The following is a 12,900-nucleotide window of genomic DNA, read 5'->3' on the forward strand; positions in this document are numbered from 1 at the left end:
GAAATTTCATAAATACTATATCTACCATATTTTTTCATTTACTAATATTATATATAGAAAACTCACATTCTCAGAGTACTAGCTCAATGTTTATATTCTAGTAATCTCTACATATTTATTTCTCTTTTAATATTTGCACCATTACTTTCATGTAATGACTACAAATGACACAATGATTTTTAATTTTTTAACGCTCTTTAACTTTTAATTTTGGAATAATTTTAGACTTACAAAAAAGTTACAAAGACAGCAGAGTGAGCTCCCTTATACGATCTAGGACACCACATTGCAATTAGTGGTCATGTCTCCTTAGTCTCAATGATCTGTGACAATTTCTCAGTCTTTCCTTGTTTTTCATTACCTTGACATTTCTGAAGAGTGCTGGTCAGTTATTTTATAGAATGCCCCTCATTTTCGGTTTGTCTAATGTTGTCTCACAATAAGACTGGGGTTACAACTTTTTGGGTAGACTATCACAGAGGCTAAATACTCTTTACATTTCATCATACTGGGGGTATATGGCATTAATATGACTTATCACCACTGGTGATGTTAACTTTGATCACTTGTTTAAGATGGCGTCTGCCAGCTTCCTCCAGAGTAAGTTAGAAATTTTCCCTATCCACACTCTGTCCCATGCATTCTCTGTGAGGGTTATTATAATACACCCAAATGAATAAAAGTTCTTGGGGGGAAAATTTACTTTTTCATGCATAAAACATGGATATACATATAACACATAAACAGATATAAAGTATATTTGTGGTATTAAAAATTTCATCAGGAGTGTGGGGGAGGGTGTTACGCAAAAATGTCTAAAAAGGCTCATGTGTGTGTCTGTGTGTGTGTTTGATGGGGGCGGGGTGATAAAAAAGAAGAAGAAAAAAAAGGACTAACAGATTCTTCTCTATTCACTGGAATCAAGTTACTAAGCCCAGCCTACATCCAAGCAGAGGGAAATTAAGTTCTACCTCCTAGAGAAGGGAGTATCTACATATGCTATTTGGAATTTTTCTCTAAAAATATTCTTTTTTTAAAAGTCAATTTTGGTCAATTTTCCGTCAGTAGTTTGGGTCTGTGTATTAATTTGGGTCTCCCAAAAAGTAGATGCAAAGATGGTATTAAACATGCAAGAGACTTACCTTTGAAAGACAACAAAGTGGGAGCAAGGGAAGGCAAGAGAGCCTTAGGATACGTGTGATGGAAAAATGGAAGGATGGAAGACTGGGTAGGAAGAATCGCAGACTGCAACACAGTTCTAAGAAGGTTTTGGCCCAGTCAATTGGGAGTCCTTTGCAAAAATATTCCATTAAAGGAGTCCTGTATCTCATAGAAAAGAATCTGGATTACAACCTCCACCATATGGACTCATGGCTTGGAAGGATCACTTAGGAATCATGGCCTTGGCATGAACTTGGGAATGGGTTCTAAAAGACAGCAGTACCTGCAGCCATCAATCAATTATGTTCCCTACAGCAGGAGGTCGAAGTAGTACATCTTCATGGCCACTGCAGTCAATAATTTTACACAGTCTTATTAAAACACCAGAAATTATTTTTGAAATAATATTACCTAATTCTTTCCCCATTCTAGCAGGTATCTTTTTACTTCTCTAAATATAGCTGCATATAATACAATAACCAACAATTTCTTAGAAACCACACTTTTGTTTTTCCATTTAAAAATACTGCTTTAATGATTTCTGGCACTTATAAGTAGTTAAGTATCTTAAACTAGATAACTCTCCTGACAATGACAATTATAAATTCTGACTAAAAGTAAACAACTATTTGAAGGCACTGTGGAGCAATCAATAGCAGGTAGAAACTGAAGGGGATATGACCCTTGAAAGAAAGGAAGCTAATAAAACAATATCTACATTTTTCTGATTTTTCTGGTAAGATTATTTCCTTCTCTGCATGGTACATGTGGAATAGAGCTTAATCAGAAAGCAGCAGTTTTGGGGGCTGAGGAATCAGAAGTTAGAGTTTGAGGCTGCTGGAGCACCTGGAAGTTGAAAGAGGAAGTCTCCAAAAAAGGGAAGCCACCGGGGATTGAGTGAGGGGGAAGGGTAGCTCCAAAATCTGTATAATACCTCTCCTCAAATGCTTGGCTGACTCCTGAACTGTGCATGTACAAAGTGATAGCCAAGAAACCTAGAAGAAAGCAACAGCTAAAAGACTAAAATAACTAAGCAGAAATTTCAGCAGTTTGCAAGTGATGATGAGTCAGAGTTTGGAAAGTGAATCCCTAAAGGTAGAGGGTCTTGGTAAACACCTCAGACTTTCTAGAAACCCCAGAAGGGGCAGAGCTTAAAAGTAAGGTCCATGCCTAAGGCTAGGAGAAAAACTGAAATAGATAAATTTGAACCAAGTCTAAAACCAAGCATCAATAAATTCTACCAGTAATTTAACCACCTCCTAAACAATATTCAAAACACTCTTCAGAGGAAGGTAACATAATCAAGTTGTTAAACATATTATCCACAATGGTAACATACTATCAAAAAAATCACAAGCTAAGAGAGAACTTGGGAAAATACAACCCATAGTCAAAAGAAAAAAGTCAACAGAAATGGACTCAATATCCCAGATATTGGGATTAACAGACAAATATTTTAACGTAGTTATGATATATGTTAAAGAATGTACTGGAAAAACAGGACATAATAAGTAAAAGCATGAAGAATTCCAGTAGATATAGGAAAACCAAAAATAAAAATCAAATGGAAATACTAGAACTGAAAAATATCTGAAATGATTAAAGAAAATCACTGAGGGCTTCCCTGGTGGCGCAGTGGTTGAGAGTCCGCCTGCCGATGCAGGGGACATGGGTTCGTGCCCCGGTCCAGGAAGATCCCACATGCCGCGGAGCGGCTGGGCCCGTGAGCCATGGCCGCTGAGCCTGCGTGTCCGGAGCCTGTGCTCCGCAACGGGAGAGGCCACAACAGTGAGAGGCCTGCGTACCACAAAACAAAAAAAAAACAAAAAAACAACAACAACAACAAAAAAGAAAATCACTGAATGGAATGGCAGAATGGATAGTGTAGAAGAAAGGCTCAATGACCTTGAAGGTAACTCAATAGAAATAATCTAAACTGAAGCACAGAGAGAAAAAAAGTATGAAAAAAAATAGCAGATCATCAATAATGTGTGTGTTCAAAATTAAACAATCTAGCACGCTTATAATTGGAGTCCCAGAGGGAAAGGAGAAACAGAAAAGTGCAGAAAAAATATCTGATAAAATATTGGACAAACTTTCCAAAATTGATTAAAACATAAGCCTATAGATCCAAGATGCACAGCAAACCCCAGGCAGAATACATAAACATAAAACCACAACTAGGCATATCACAGTCAAACTGCTTAAAACCAAAGATAAAGAAAAAAAAATTTTTAGTAGCCAGAGGGGGGTGGGATGGGGGAGTCTATCCAGGGTAACAACGATAAAAATGGTGATTGACTTCTCATTACAGATTACACAAGACAATAGAACCACATCTTTAAAATGATGAAGAAAAAAAATATCAGCCTAAAATTCTATTGTCAGTGAAAATATCCTTCAAAAATGAAGGTGAAATAGATATTTGCTGATAAATGAATAATGAGATAATACATTGTCAACAGACCTGCTGTACAAAAAATACTATAGGGAATACTATATTAAAATTCAGTCCTACAGGAAGAATAAAAAGTAGTAGAATAGTAAATATATGGTAAATATAAAATGCTCTTTCTTACTTTTCTTAAATTCTCTAAAAGTCAATTGACCTTTTAACAAATGGTGCTGGGAAAAAATGTATATTCACAAGCAAAAGACTGAAGTTGGACACTTACCTTACACTACATATAAAAATTAGCTCAAAATGGCTCAAAGACTTAAACATAAGGCTAAAATTATAACTCTTTTAGAAGAAAACACAGTGGAAACCTTCATGATATTGTATTTGACAACAATTTCTTTGGTATGATACAAAAGTACAGGTAACAAAAGTAAAAACAGATAAATTGGATTATATCAAAATTTAAAACATATGCACATGAAAGGCCACTATCAAGTGACTGAAAAGGCAATATATATGGAATCCAAGAAAATATTTGCAAATCATATATCTAATAAAGAGTTAATATTCAGAATATACAAAGAACTTCGACAACTTAACAACAACAAAAATCAAACATCCTGAATAAAAATGGGCAAAGTACTTGAATATACATTTTTTCAAAGAAGATATACAAATGGCCGATAAGCACATGAAAAGAGGCTCAACATCACTTATCATTAGGGACATACAAATCAAAACCACAATGAGATACCACATCATATCCACTAGGATAACTACTATGACAACAACAAACAAACAGAAACAGCAGTCCTAGAATGGAAATCCTCACACACACTACAACATGGATTAACCTTGAGAACGTTATACTAAATGATATAAGCCAGTCACAAAATGACAAATACCATTATGATTCCACTTATATGAGGTGTTTAAAGCAATCAAATTCATAGAGACAGAAAGCAGAATGGTGGTGGCCAGGGACTTGAGGGAAAGGGATGGGAAAGTTGTTATTTAATAGGCATAGAGTTGCATTATTGTAAGATGAAAAGAGCTCTAGAGAATATCTGTACAACAATGCAAATGTACTTAACACTGATCTGTACATTTAAAAATGGTGAAGATAAATTTTCTGTTATTGTACCAAAATCTTTTAAAGTCGATCAACTGCTTAAAGCAAAAATAATAATATATTGTGGAGTTTATAATGTATGATTTAAAATACAAGAGAAAATAGTACAAAGGATGGGAGGGAAGTAAATAGTATTACACCACTGTAAGGTTTTTACCTTGTGAGTGAAGTAGTATATTAATTTGAGGTAGGCTGTTACAACTTAAGTACAGGCATATTTTGGAGATATTACAGGTTCAGTTCCAGACCACCAGAAATAAGGAGACTATGGCAATAAAGCAAGTCACATGATTTTTTTTGTTTCCCAGGGCATAAAAAAGTTAGGTTTACAGTAAGTCCCCTACACACGAACAAGTTCCATTCTGAGAGTGCATTCGTAAGTCCTATTTGTTTGTAAGTCCAATAAAGTTAGCTGACTAACACAATCGACTCTATGGTACTCTACTGTAATAGGTTTATAATACTTTTCACAAAAATAATACATAAAAAATAAACACAAAAAATAAAGAAAATATTTATAATTTTACAGTACAGTACCTTGAAAAGTACAGTACAGTAGTACAGTACAATAGCTAGCATACAAGGGCTGGCATCGAGTGAACAGGCAACAAGTTACTGACTGGAGGAGGGAGAGTAGGTGGGAGATGGTAGAGCTGAAAAATCATCAGCAACAGGAGATGGAGGGCAAGCTGCAATTTCACTCATGCCTGACAACAACGGAACGCACACTCACATCTTTGAAAGTTTGCAACTTGAAGGTTTGTATGTAGGGGACTTACTGTACACTATAGTGTAGTCTATCAAGCGTGCAAGAGCACTGTGTATAAAAAAATGTACATACATACCTTAATTTAAAAATACTTTATTGCTAAAAAATGATAACCATTATCTGACAATGCAGGGTTGCCAAAAAACTTCAATTTGTAAAAAACACAGTATTTGTAAAGTACAATAAAACTAAGTGTGATAAAACGAGGTATGCCTGTACATGTTGATATACTGTAATCTCTAAAGCAGCCAATAAAATAACAACACAAGAAAGTATGACTGAGGATCGAGACAGGATGGTGGAGTAGGACATGAGCTTACCTCTTCTGATGGAAATACTAGGGTCACAACTAAATGTTGAACAACCACCGATGAAGAAATGCTGGAACCTACCAAAAAAGATACAATACATTCAGGGTCAGAGAGGAGGCCACAGCAAGATGGTAGGAGGGGCATAATCGCGATAGAAACAAATCCCAAGCATGCTGGGTGGGCAACCCACAAACTGGAAAATTATACCACAGAAGTTCTCCCAAAGGAGTGAAAGTTCTGAGCCCAACATAAGGCTTGGCAGCCTGAGGGTCTGGCAACTGGAGGAGGAGCCCCCAGAGAATCTGACTTGGAAGGCCAGTGGGGTTTAATCGTAGGAATTTCACAGGACTAAGGGAAACAGCAACTCAATGGTTGCAGGGCACACAAAGTGTCTCAAGTGCACCAGGACCCGGGAAAAAAAGTAGTGACATCATAAGATACTGGGCCGGAAAAAACTGCTAGTAATGGAGGTCTCCTGCAGAGGCGGGGGGTAGGGGACAGCTGGGGCTCACTGCATAGACAAGGACATGGGCGGTGGCAGTTCTGGGGAGTACCCACTGGCATGAGCCCTCTTGGAGGCCACAATTTTCTCACCAAGACCTGGCCCCATCCAACAGCCCGTAGGTGCCAGTGCTAAGATGCTTCAAGGCAAACAATCAACAGGGCAGGAGCACAGCACCAACCATTAGCAGAAAAGCTGTGTAAAGTCTTCCTGAGTAAACAGCTGCCAGACAAATACACCCCCTGACACAGCCCTGTCCACCAGAGGACAAGTCCCAGCTCCACCCACCAGTGGGTAGGTAACAGTCCCTCCCACCAGAAAACCTGCACAAGTCTCTTAGACAATGTCATCCACCAGGGAGCCGACAGCAAAAGCAAGAGGAACTACGACCCTGCAGCCTAAGGAACAGAAACCGCAATCACACAACGTTAGACAAAATGAGATGGCAGAGGAATATACCCAAGATGAAGGAACAAGATAAAACCACAGAAGAACAACTAAGTGAAGTTGAAATAGGCAATCTACCTGAAAAAGAATACAGAGTAATGATAGTAAAGGTGATCCAAGATCTTGGAAAAACAATGGAGGCACAGATTGAGAAGATACAAGAAATGATTATCAAAGACATAAAAGAACTAAAGAACAAACAAACTGAGATGAACAATAGAAAAACTGAAATAAATAATACACTAGAAGGAATCAATAGAGTAACTGAGGCAAAAGAATGAATAAGTGAGCTAAAAGATACAGTGGTGGAAATCACTGCCACAGAACAGAATAAAGAAAAAAGAATGAAAAGAAATGAGGTCAGCCTAAGAGACTTCTGGGACAATATTAAACACATCAATATTTGCATTATTGGTCCCAGAAGGAGAAAAGACAGAGAAAGGGACTGAGAATATATTTGAAGAAACAATAGCTGGCAACTTCCCTAACATGGGAAGAAAACATTCCCCAAAGTCCAGGAAGTGCAGAGAGTCCCAGGCAGGATAAACCTAAGAAAAAGCAAGCAAAGACACATAGAAATCAAATGACAAAAATTAGACAAAGAAATAATATTAAAAGCAGCAAGGAAAAAACAAGAAAACTCCTGTAAGGGTCTCAGCTGACTTTTCAGCAAAAAGTCTGCAAGCCAGCAGGGAGTGGAATGATATATTTAAAGTGATCAAAAGGGAAGAACCTACAACCAAGAATACTCTACACAGCGAGACTCTCATTCAGATTCGATGGAGAAATCAAAAGCTTTACAGACAAGCACAAGCTAAAAGAATTTAGCACCACCAGACCAGCTTTACAACAAATGCTAAAGGAACTTCTCTAGATGGGAAACACAAGAAAAGAGAACAAAAGAGAAAGGGAGAAAGAAGACCTATAAAAACGAACCCAGGGCTTCCCTGGTGGCGCAGTGGTTGGGAGTCCGCCTGCCGATGCAGGGCACATGGGTTCGTGCCCCGATCCGGGAGGATCCCGCGTGCCGCGGAGCGGCTGGGCCCGTGAGCCATGGCCGCTGAGCCTGCGCTCCGCAACGGGAGAGGCCACAGCACTGAGAGGACCGCGTACCGCAAAAAAAAAAAAGAAAAAAAGAAAACGAACCCAAAACATTAAGAAAATGGCAATAGGAACATACATATTGATAATTACCTTAAATGTAAATGGATTAAATGCTCCAACCAAGAGACAGACCAGCTGAATGGATACAAAAACAAGACCCAGGGGCTTCCCTGGTGGCGCAGTGGTTGAGAGTCTGCCTGCCGATGCAGGGGACACGGGTTTGTGCCCCGGTCCGGGAAGATCCCACATGCCGCAGAGCGGCTGGGCCCGTGAGCCATGGCTGCTGAGCCTTGCGTCCGGAGCCTGTGCTCCGCAATGGGAGAGGCCACAGCAGTGAGAGGCCCGCATACAGAAAAAAAAAAAAAAAAAAAAACAAGACCCATATATATGCTATCTATTAGAGACCCACATCAGACCTAGTGACCCACAGAGACTGAAAGTGAGGGGATGGAAAAAGATATTCCATGCAAATGGAAATCAAAAGAAGGCTGGAGCAGCAATATTCATATCAGACAAAATAGACTTTAAAATAAAGACTGTTACAAGAGACAAGGAAGGACACTACATAATGATCAAGGGATCGATCCAAGAAGAAGATATAACAATTGTAAATATATATGAACCCTACATAAGAACAACTCAATACATAAGGCAAATGCTAACAGCCGTTAAAGGGGAAATCGACAGTAACACAATAATAGTGGGGGACTTTAACACCCCATTTACACCAAAGGACAGATCATTCAGACAGAAAATTAATGAGGAAACACAAGCCTTAAATGACAAATCAGACCAGACAGACTTCATTGATATTTAGTGGACATTCCATCCAAAAGCAGCAAAACACACTTTCCTCTCAAGTGCACATAGAACATTCTACAGGATAGATGACATCTTGAGTCAAAAATCAGTCCTTGGTAAATTTAAGTAAATTGAAATCATATCAAGCATCTTTTCTGACCACAACGCTATGAGATTAGAAATCAACTACAGGCAAAAAACTGTTAAAAACACAAACACATGGAGGCTAAACAATGTGTTACTAAATAATCAATGGATCACTGACAAAATCAAAGAGGATATCAAAAAGCACCTAGAGATAAAGGACAAGGAAAACACGATGATCCAAAACCTACGGGACGTAGCAAAAGCAGTTCTAGGAGGGAAGTTCATAGCAATACAACCTTACCTCAAGAAACAAGAAAAATTGGAAATAAACAACCTATCCTCCTTACACCTAAAGCAACTAGAGAAAGAAGAACAAACAAAACCCAAAGTTAGTAGAAAGAAAGAAATCATAAAGATCAGAGCACAAATAAATGAAATAGAGATGAAGAAAACAATAGGAAAGATCAATGGAACCAAAAGCTGGTTCTTTGAAAAGATAAACAAAATTCATAAACCTTTAGCCAGACTCATCAAGAAAAAAAAAAGGAGAGGACTCTGGGGCCTTCCCTGTTGGCGCAGTGGTTGAGAGTCCGCCTGCCGATGCAGAGGACGCGGGTTCGTGCCCTGGTCCAGGAAGATCCCACATGCCGCGGAGTGGCTGGGCCCGTGAGCCATGGCCAATGAGCCTGCGCGTCCGGAGCCTGTGCTCCGCAAAGGGAAAAGCCACAGCAGTGAGAGGCCCGTGTACAGGAAAAAAAAAAAAAAAAAAAGGAGAGGACTCAAATACTAGCAATCCCACTCCTGGGCATATATTGGAGAAAACCATAATTCGAAAAGACATGCACCCCAATATTCACTGCAGCACTATTTACAATAGCCAGAACATGGAAGCCACCTATACATCCATCAACAGAGGAATGGATAAAGAAGATGTGGTATGTATACACAATGGAATATTATTACTCAGCCATAAAAAAGAACAAAATAATGCCATTGCAGCAACATGGACTGACCTAGACATTGTCATACTGAGTGAAGTAAGCCAAAGACAAATATCATAGGATATGGCTTATATGTGGAATTTTAAAAAAGAGTACAAGTGAACTTATCTACAAAACAGAAATAGTTACAGATGTAGAAAACAAACTTATGGTTACCAGGTAGAAAGGGTGGGAGAGGGATAAACTGGAAGATTGGGAATGATATATACACACTACTATATATAAAACAGATAACTGATAAGGACCTACTATATAGCACAGGGAACTCTACTCAATACTCTGTAATGGCCTATATGGGAAAAGAATCTTAATAACAGTAGATATATGTATAACAGATTGACTTTGCTGTACACCTGAAGCTAATATAACATTGTAAATCAACCATACTCCAATAAAAAATTTTTTTTAAATTGCCGCCTTTAGAAAATATATTGACAAATATTAACAGTCCCACTGGAGAACTTTCTAGATATAAGGTTTTAATATGAAAATTTTCATTATAGATATGATGCCTCATTCTTCAGATAGTTCTAATTTTACCATATGTCATGGTTATGTACAACAGAAATCCATACTAATATCTGTTCTATTAGTTATCTATATTACAGATGTTTTAAAAATGCTTCCAATGAGACCAACTATCAGTAGCACTTCTCCATGAAAAAAGGAAGATGATGGTACAAAACCAAGAAAATTTCTTATAATTGATTTGTTTTGTAGGGGGATTTTTCTTAATGAATTTTTACCCTCGTCTTCTAAATCAGGTCTCATTCTTTTCTCCAGTTGTTTCCAAGGGCTATATTTTTTCAATTTATAGACTTTACGGAAATAGAGGGTAAAAAGACAGATTATGTAAATTTCTTGTTTCTTTTGAAAATTATTTATATATCAAGCCAAGTCCATAGTAGCAAACAGATTTTTAAATGGAGTTATAGAGGAATAAAATGGAAAGTAAAGCATTTCCAGTATATACTTCTATGTAATTATACCCCTTCCCTTTTATAAACACTTGGTATAATGAAAAATGCTTGTGGACCATTTCTTGTTTTCCTTCACAAACATGTTATAATTTCTTATTTGGTTCTCATCTTGGTGCTAATAAAATAGATTACCTAATCTAAATGGGAAGTAAATTCTTTTTAACGTTTTTTTTTTTTAGCTTGGAAAGCAAGATTTTGTATTTATAAGTCACGTATAGTAATGCCATAAATTTGCTTCTGTCCTAAGATGAAATTCACCCTAAGAAAGTAGCTATAGTTAGCATGTCATTTATATTTATGATCTATTTCAGGTAAACCTGATATTCCTAGGCATTTGACATTTTTAGCTGTGACACTTCAGTAACCTTCTGTAGCAGCAACATAACAATGAAAAGATTAAAAAAGAATGAAATTGGCATTAGTTTGTCTAATATGCTGATGAGAGTGATGTAATTGATGGATGATGAGGGCAAGTAACTGAGCAGTGATTCAGATACCCGAATCTCCTTCATGTGAGGATAAAAAAAAGAATGGCAAATATTCTATTATGCGGACTAATAGCTATAGTATACAGCCATCTCCCCCTAGTTAACAGGTTTTGTTTAGGCATCCACCCTTTAAAAAAGTGACAGAATCAAAAACTTGGGGATAAATCTTGATTTGTCTAAGCCTGTTCCTAGGTAATTCATAATTCCTTTTTCCTTGCCAGTGATCACATAGGAGGTGAGGATATAGCCCAGCCAATGAGTCATGAAGGCAAGTGTGCTGGAAAGTTTTGGAGAAAGATTTTGTTGTTTTTAAAAAGAAACACAGATGAAGAGATGGTGTTTTTTCTTTCGTCGAATGCTGTTTTGACTTGATTAGAATGAAACTGCAGTGGTCATCTTCTGACCATGAGGAAACCTGGTCTGAAGACAAGGGCTAACACTTTGAGGATACCAGAATGAAACAATGGAGAAGATGTGGATCCTGATGATGCCACTGAGGAGCTGAAATAACCAACCTCGGAGCTATCTTATCTTGAAACTTCTTACTTGAGAATACATTTTAGAAAATTTTGAGGTTTAAAATTTTTTTTATTGCAGTTGAAATTACTCTGAAATGTATACTTACTAGGTATCTAGTATTATGCTAAGTGCTATACCTGGATTATCTCATTTAATACAATAAACCTATGAGCTAGCTATTGTAATGCCCATTTAACAGAAAAGGAGATTTTGTCTCATATACTTAAATCACATTACCCACAGTCACATAGCTAATAAATGGCATAGTTGAGAATTCAAAACATTTTTACTTCAAAGTTAGACTCTTAGATACAGTATCTCTTGAGCTACTGACTCAATGTTTTTTATCAATATAATTCCACAAAAAATTATTGACAACATATTTTAGGGTATGTACTGTGCTAATCTCCTGAAATTTGTATTCAGATAAAAAGTTTTTTTGAGGAAGTATTATCTAAGATTGTACACGAGAACAAATATTAAGCCAACTCTACCAACAAGCCTGGTAATAGTGTTTTCTATTTGGTAAGTAACAGCCTCACTAAATAAGTAATATGCTTTATTTATTTCTGTAGCTTTAGTTTTAGAGTGGCTTGGAAAGCAGGGCAGACTGCAAAGATCTGTGTTGTGGTTTGGAGAGGTATGAATCATTTCTGTCAGGTCTGCATCTGTTGGGATATATAGGAAGGTCACCTTTGACCAATGGGAATTCTCAAGAGTGTAGCAGCAATCACGTGTTCCAAGTGACTTAATTCTAATTGCAATCATGATATCCTTAAGGGCCTACTCAGAAATCATCAATTACTAAAAGTAAACAAATGTTTACTGAGTATTTTACTAAAGAACACAGAACTGTGCTAGATGTAGAAGACACAAGAGAAACATGAGTTATGAAATACTAGCTCTCTTCAAGCAGTATACACATTCTTGTCTGGGAGATGAGATTAACCCCCACAAAATAGAGAAAGATGCAAGGAAGTATCTATCATCAAACTTTTATTTATATGATAGTGAAAATAAGTTCAGAAAAGAGAAGGGATCTATAATCACTTGCCAAATGTATATCTATATACCACCTTGCAAATTTCAAAAAGACTTCATGTTTCCTCATGTGATATTCACAAAATTGTATAAAGGTAGAAAAGTCAAATAATATTTAATTAATAATGACAACTACCATTAATGCTAATCTCCAAT

At 37.2% G+C, this 12,900-nt stretch overlaps 1 long non-coding RNA gene across 1 annotated transcript in view; it reads right to left on the reverse strand.

The window, feature by feature from the left end:
* Positions 1-12,900, reverse strand: part of LOC132510349 (uncharacterized) — a 173,670-nt gene that overhangs the window by 144,565 nt on the left and 16,205 nt on the right. Inside the window, exon 2 of the long non-coding RNA XR_009537290.1 lies at positions 5,784-5,851. This is a non-coding gene — a long non-coding RNA (uncharacterized LOC132510349). The remainder of the gene's footprint in view (positions 1-5,783; positions 5,852-12,900) is intronic.

Source organism: Lagenorhynchus albirostris, chromosome 19, assembly GCF_949774975.1.
Source record: "Lagenorhynchus albirostris chromosome 19, mLagAlb1.1, whole genome shotgun sequence".
Classification (NCBI taxonomy): Eukaryota; Metazoa; Chordata; class Mammalia; order Artiodactyla; family Delphinidae; genus Lagenorhynchus; species Lagenorhynchus albirostris.